Raw genomic sequence first — 7,793 nt, forward strand, 5'->3', positions numbered from 1 at the left:
ACACTAGAATGGTGGACCAAGGCCATACAGACGATTTTATAAACAGGATGCCATTCAACAAATTTTGTTCATGGAAAATGCAAACTGTCATACACAGGACAGTTTAAAAAGAATCAGCATACATTAAAGATAAAGGCTGAGCCAACTCAGCAGAAATTTCGGCCAACAAGGCAAGGTAGGAAGCTACAGGTGTCCAGGCCGAGAAGCTACAGCAGAGCAGCTCCAAAAGCGCATTTCTCAGCATTAATGCAGATCACTCCAACCGACTCAGTGGCCTCCAAAGGCCAAAATATCTTCTGACAAGCATAAAGATGCATTTACTTTGTATTCAATGATGTAATAACTTTCTTATCTAAATATCTTGAAAAGTTGGTGAAGATATTTCATTTCTCAGATGACTCAACGCCTGAGATATTTTGTAATATTGTTTGTATATATTTGCCCCTCGCACAAGCTTGGTGGTTGTTGATTTCTCTTGAAGAATTTCTTAAGCTGTAATTCTCTCAGAGTTTAATAAAGAAAGTGATGGAATTTCTCAAAGTTCTGAAGTGTTGAATGCGTTCTGGTGTCTGTTGAAAACTGCAGGATTCCTGTGTACTTCACAATACAATAAGTTTCTGTAACTCTCTTTGTTATGTGCTTTAATCTTTTACAATCCATATATGTTTCTAACTTCTAAGTGTTTAGCAACAAAGAAAAAGAATAACCTTCAGGACTTATTCATGCAAATACCCTGAGTTCAGTCTGTGTTGTTAATGAATGTTTTTCTTCAGCTATAGTCTTGATAAGTGTAATTCTTAATTGCTGCACTTTCAGAAAATATCTTTCACAATGATCTTTGTTTCAGGAATTCAAGTTTGCTCCTGTGCAACATGTTTCACTTTCACATCACCAGCTTAATAGAGAATCCTTAATTGCTTTCTGTTGGCTGACCATGCCTCACCACTTAAGTTTAAATTTGTTTGTTTGAGATACACAATAGGCCCTGCAGTTTGAACATCATCACTCCAGCATTTCAAAGCATTTCATAGCTCTAGACTCCATTGCCCAATGATATACTATTCTCTGAACACTACATCTTAAGCCCTGAAAGAAATCCTTCAACCAAAATATAAACCAAAACCTGAGCATAATAACTAGCCTAAAAAAAAAAAAATCCTATCAAAACAGAGACAAATTATAAAGAGAGAGCCCTCTCTGATTACAGTTTGGCTAGAAACTGTGGTCCAAAGATTGGTTAGTGGTTACCCCGGCCGTATTCCCTTGGGAGTCATAGGGAACAACCTGGGTGTTAACATAATTGGCGACTCCACTGGGGAACTCTTAGGATTTTCCAATTTCTATACATCTCTCAAAGCTGCAAATCAAGCTTGAAATCAGTCAGGAGGCCTTCAAAACTGTTTCTGTATCGCATGGACAGCTTTAAGGAAGAGCTTTTTCAGTGAGTCTTCATCTCAGCTTTGAAATATATATAGCCATTCCAAAATCTTTATCCAGTCCTTGCAGATATAAAATCTTCCTATAAAATCCTAAAAAACAGTTAGAAGCTGGCTCCCAAGAAAAATCCACGGCATACTAGGGCAAATCCTGACCCTAATCCACCCATCATTGTTGATAACCCAAATACTATCCCTAGAAACATTAGGAGGCAGCAAAGGCAGGAGCAGCCTGCTGATTTAACCTCAGATTCAGATCATCCCAGCCTTATCTCTACTCCATGCAAGGTCCTTTTCCGGTCTACCCCTAGTTCCCCTAGTTCACCATCCACATCTCAAAGTCCTCCTCTCACATCTTCATCCACTGCACATATCCCCTTGACCAACACTGTAGGTTCACCCTTACCTATTACCCCTGTGGTACCCACTGTTCCTATTATCTCAGCTGCCCCTGTTAATCCTCTAAACCCTGTAAATATGGCTAACAGATATGCACCCTTGCAAATACCAGCTAATGCTGCAGCTCTACCTCAAGATTACCAAACCAAAATCTCATATTTTGACTCCAATGGCCCTCTGACAGCTGTCCAGCATGCTAAGAGGATGCAAGACCATTTTGAGACCTATGAAATAGATGATGACAGTGTCAGAATGAGGATGTTTGTTCAAAGCCTAACTGGGGATGTAAGAACTTGGTTTAGATCCCTGAATGCAAATTCCATCACAACTCCTGATGAACTGTATCAAGCCTTTACTAGCAGATGGGAGAAGAAGAAGGATCCTCTGCACATACTTGGGGAATATGACACTATCAAAAGAGGTCCCCAAGAGACTGTTTTGGAGTATTGTGCAAGATTTAACAATGTATATAACGCAATCCCACAAAATTTAAGACCCCCTCCTGATTTAGCTTTGTACAAATTCCCTGATGGTTTCGACCCTGACATGGCCTATCAGTTAAAAGAAAGAGATCCTCAATCCCTTGCAGAGGCCCAAAGGGTTGCTGTTACAGTGGAAGCCAACCTAATTGCCAAAAGAAACAGAGCAAGGTTGGAAAAGAGGACTGTTTTCAAAGAGGAACCCTCTGCCTTTGATCAAAAGCTGGATGCAATACTCACTGGAATGAAAAGATTGGGTGATAGAGTGGAATCGGTTGAGAGAAAATCATCATGGGAAGCACCACAAAACAACCCTCCTAGGAATCCAAATTTTAGGAGAACCCAAAACCCAGGCATTGGCAAAGCCAGTGCTGATCAAGACATAAGACCCCCTTTCCAAGAAAATTATGCAGAAACTTCCACATCGACTGAACCCAATGAAGATTCTCAGATTAATTTAATGGGTCTAGATGGTGAAAGTCAAGTCTTCTTAACACAACAAGATCATGAGGATGATGAAATCAAATTGTTCCAAACTAAATCAGGTGAATCCTTTGACTTCAAACAAGGCTATGACACTGCTGTTTATGAAGTTCATAAACAATACAAGCTAAGGAGTAGAACTGTGAATGTAAATCAGCCTGAAAAGATAAAGGATAATCAGCAGCCTAAAAGAGTCATAGTCACAGAGCCTAATGACAAAACAAATTCACCTACAGAAGAAGTAATGGTTGAAGAGATCACTGAACCACTGCCCTTAAAACAGCAGTATATGGCCACTCCATCCTCTCAACCTAATTTAAGTGTTACTCATCAAGAGATGGGTAAAAGAGACAAGTCCCAAAATCAAGATAAAAATCAAGAAGAAGATTTAATGAACAAGGAAAGGACTGTTATCCATAACCTTAAGACCCAATCTGAAAAACCCTTTGACCTAGAAACTGAAATTGGCAAACTAAAGATAGCAATTCCTCTCTCAGAACTAGCCAAACATGATATCTATAAACTACAGATCAAGAAGTCCCTTCAACTCACTAGCAACAAAGATGATGTCAATGTGTTGGATGACACCCCAGAACTCCTGTTTTGCCCAGAAGTGGATGGAAAAACAGTAGTCACAGGGGTATTACCTTTTTATGTCAGCTTACATATTCATGAGAAAATATTACATAATGCAATGTTTGACTCAGGTGCCTCTCACAATCTCATGCCAAAGGCAGTCATGGAGAGGTTGAATCTAGATATAACAAGACCATACAAGGACCTGTTTTCCTTTGACTCCAGCCAAGTCAAGTGTTTAGGTCTCATAAAAGACTTATGTGTGTCTCTGGTTCAATACCCAAACAAAACAATTCTGATGGATGTTGTAGTTGCTGATATCCCACCTAAATATGGGATGCTGTTATCAAGATCATGGGGAGCTAAACTCCAAGGTTCCTTACAATTAGACATGTCATATGCTACCATCTCGGTTTTTGGGCAACCAAAAAGACTATACAGAGAAACGCTCATGAAATACATGGTCAGCAGTGAAGAAAAGCCTCAAAACTTTCCCATATATGCTGTCCATTCAGACATAGACTCATACATTCTCTTCAATAACAGCACAACTCCCTCAAAAAATGATGTTGAAACCAAGATATTCATACAAGAGGAAGACTCTGATGAAAAAATTACCACTCATGAAACAACAGTCAATCAATCACTAGACACTGTTGCTGCCCTAGTTCTCAAGCATATTCAATCAAATGATGGGACTGTCCTAGAAGACAAGCCAGATGAAAAACCAGAACTTCTACTTACATTGCCAGCCCATGAACAGATCATTAAATCTCCTTCCCAACAGGATATTCTATGGTTCCTTGAATTTGATGGCTCAGTCAACAAATTAGGGGCAGGAGCTGGAGTTTGGGTACACAATAAAGAAAACAGTCATGCAGAAGGCAGAGCCTATAGATTAAACTTCAAATGTACTAATAACATGGCAGAGTATGAAGCTCTGTTACTAGGCCTCAAGTTAGTAAAGTTCTTGCAAGCTGCCAGGGTTTCAATCATGGGTGATTCAGATTTAGTTATCCAACAAGTGAAGGGAAATTTTGTCACCAATGACAAAAGACTAAGGACTTATAGGTCTGCTGTTGCTGAGGTACTAAACTTTTTCTCTGAATTCCAAATCACTAAAATTCCTAGAACCCACAATCTGCATGCTCATAGTTTAGCCACATTTGCAAGTACCTGCAAGCTGCCTTTTGAGCCCCATCATTGTTTTACAGCTGAGGTAAAACACAGACCTTCCATCCCAAACAATGTTATTGACTGGCAAGTATTTGAGGATGACAAGCAAATAAACCATTTTTTAACTCTGCAACAAGAATTTGCAGGATTAAATATTGACACTGATATAGCAAGTCAATCACAAATACTTGATACAGCAAGTCAATCACAAATACTTGATACAGCAAGTCAATCACAAATACTTGAAAGAGCAAGTCCATCACAAATACAGTTTCAACAGATTACTCACCCAATATCACCTAGAACAGCAAAAAAAATGCTAAATCCAACTATTTTCAGCAAGGAAAACATTCAACAAATTCAACCAATCAGTTGTGAAGAAGTGGCCAATGCTGAAACTGAAATCATAGAGCTGAAAGACAATTTTCTGCCAACAGGCTTAACTCCACTAGAGGACATCTTTGATTCAAATGATATTCCCAGAAAACCAAAAATGCAGCCCTTAAATGCAGCCATTGAAGAATGCAACATTGGTACCATTGACAAACCCAAAATAATAAAATTGTCTGCATCTCTACCTCCTGATCAAAAGCCTAAATACATTGACCTCTTTAAAGAGTTCCAGGATGTCTTTGCATGGAGTTATGAGGACCTAAAATCCTATGATACCTCTGTTATCCAGCATACTATCCCTCTCAAACCTGATCAAAAACCCTTTAAACAAAAACTGAGGAGAATCAATCCAATGCTTCTCCCAGCAATGGAACAAGAGGTACAGAAAATGTTCAAGGCAGGCATCATAGCACCTATCAGATTCTCTGAGTGGATCTCGAACTTAGTCCCAACAAGAAAGAAAACTGGTGAAATAAGGCTGTGTGTGGACCTAAGAAATCTGAACCAAGTATCCCTCAAAGACAACTATCCCTTACCCAAGATGGATCACATTCTCCAAAGAGTGGTAGGGGCTTCAAGGATCTCATTACTGGATGGATTTTCAGGCTTCAATCAAATCCTGGTGCACCCTGATGATCAAGACAAAACAGCATTCACAACCCCATGGGGAACTTTCAAATATGTAAAAATGCCTTTTGGATTGAAAAATGCAGGGGCAACATTTCAAAGAGCAATGGATATTGCTTTTGCCAAGGAGATTCATGACTTTTTAGTCATTTACTTAGATGACCTCACCCCTTTTTCAAAATCTGACCAAGAACATTTAAAACACTTAAGGCAGATTTTCCTAACTTGCAGGAAATATGGAATTTCCTTGAATCCCAAGAAATCCCTGTTTGGTTTAGAGGAAGGTAAACTCTTGGGCCACATCATTTCTAAAGATGGCATTAGAATTGACCCAGATAGGATACAAGCTATCTTACAAATGCCCCACCCAAGAAATATCAAAGAGTTGCAAGGATTCTTGGGAAAAATCAATTTCTTGAGAAGGTTCATCCCAAACTTAGCAGAACTAATTAGATTATTAAATAACATGCTAAAGAAAGATTCAAAAGTAAAATGGACTGTTGAAGCCAATCAAGCCTTTGAAGGTATAAAACTGGCCCTCACCCAAACCCCAGTCTTGACCAATCCTCAATTTGACAGAGAATTTATCATCTTCTCTTTTGCCTCCCAGCATACAATTGCTGTTGTTTTGTTACAGAAAGATGACCAAGGAAATGAGAAGCCAATTGCTTTCTTTAGCAGAGCTCTTAGGGATGCACCTTTAAAATATCAAATCATGGAAAAGCAAGCTTATGCTTTGGTCAAAGCTATCAAAGACTTTAGGATTTACATCCTTTATTCACATGTTATAGCCTATGTGCCAAGTCCTATTGTCAAAGACATTCTCACTCAAGAAAATTTAGAGGGCAGAAGAGGAAAGTGGATTGCCAACATCTTGGAATTTGATATTGAAATAAAACCTACAAAACTAATAAAAGGGCAAGGTTTGGCCAAACTAATGACAGAAGCAAATTTCCAAGCCTTAGACATCAACCAGCTGGACAGTGAACAGGAGCTGGCGACTCCAAAGATCAATGTATCCTTTGAACAATCCCCTTGGTACTCTGATATATGTTATGTATTGCAAAACCTGTGTGCTCCCCCAGGATTGTCCAGAACTAAATGTAGGTTCTTAAAAATGAAAGCTTCTAAATTCTGTGTTATGAATGGAAATCTATTGTGGAAAAACCATGAAGGCATATTGCTAAACTGCCTAATTGAGAATGAAACTGACAATATCATAAAGGAATTTCATGCAGGTGACTGTGGTGGACACTTGTACTGGAAGTCCACTGTGGATAAAATACTAAGGACTGGTTACTACTAGCCCACAGTGTTCTCTAATGTCAAGAAACTCACAACCTCATGTCATAAATGTCAAGTGTTTGAGGGAAAGAGACAGCTGCTGCCACTTCCCTTGAGGCCTATTGCAACAGAGAGACCTTTTCAACAATGGGGCTTGGATTTCATTGGGTAAATTCATCCCTCATCTTCAGGCCAACACAGATGGATTTTAACAGCCACAGACTACTTCACTAAGTGGATTGAAGCTGTTCCATGCAGACAAGCAAATGATTCCACTATCATTCAGTTCTTGGAAAACAACATATTGGCTAGATTTGGATGCCCTGACAAAATAATAACAGACAATGCTGCTGCTTTCAGATCCAAGAAAATGGTGAACTTCTGCCACAAATTTCACATTACCTTAGGCCATTCTACTGCATACTATCCCCAAGGTAATGGCCTTGCTGAGTCATCAAACAAAAGCCTGATAAACATCATAAAGAAAGTGCTAGAAGAGAACAAAAAGAATTGGCATAAGAAGCTTGTAAATGCTCTGTGGGCAGATAGACTAACAACCAAGAGATCGATTGGGACCAGCCCATATGAGTTGGTTTATGGTTTAGAAGCCAAGTTCCCTTCATCACTAGGGGTGCCTGTTATGAAACTTCTTCAAGAAAGCCAAGCTGAACCAAATGATATGCAAAGAAGAATCAATCAAATCATATGTTTACAGCAAACTAGAGACCAAGTTTTCAGCAGAGTTCAAGTTCTACAAGAGAAATTAAAGAAGGCCTTTGACAGAAGGACAAAGGCAGAAGATTTCAACATTGGTGACAAAGTCCTCAAGTGGGATTCAAGAAGAGAGGATAAGGGAAAACATGGAAAATTTGATTCCCTTTGGAGAGGACCATTTGCTGTCCAAGTTGTACAAGGAAACAACACTTATTTCCTTAAAGGT

The sequence above is a fragment of the Pinus tabuliformis genome, chromosome Q, assembly GCF_031772625.1.
Source record: "Pinus tabuliformis cultivar Carrire ecotype Pingquan chromosome Q, CPIR1, whole genome shotgun sequence".
Lineage (NCBI taxonomy): Eukaryota > Viridiplantae > Streptophyta > Pinopsida > Pinales > Pinaceae > Pinus > Pinus tabuliformis.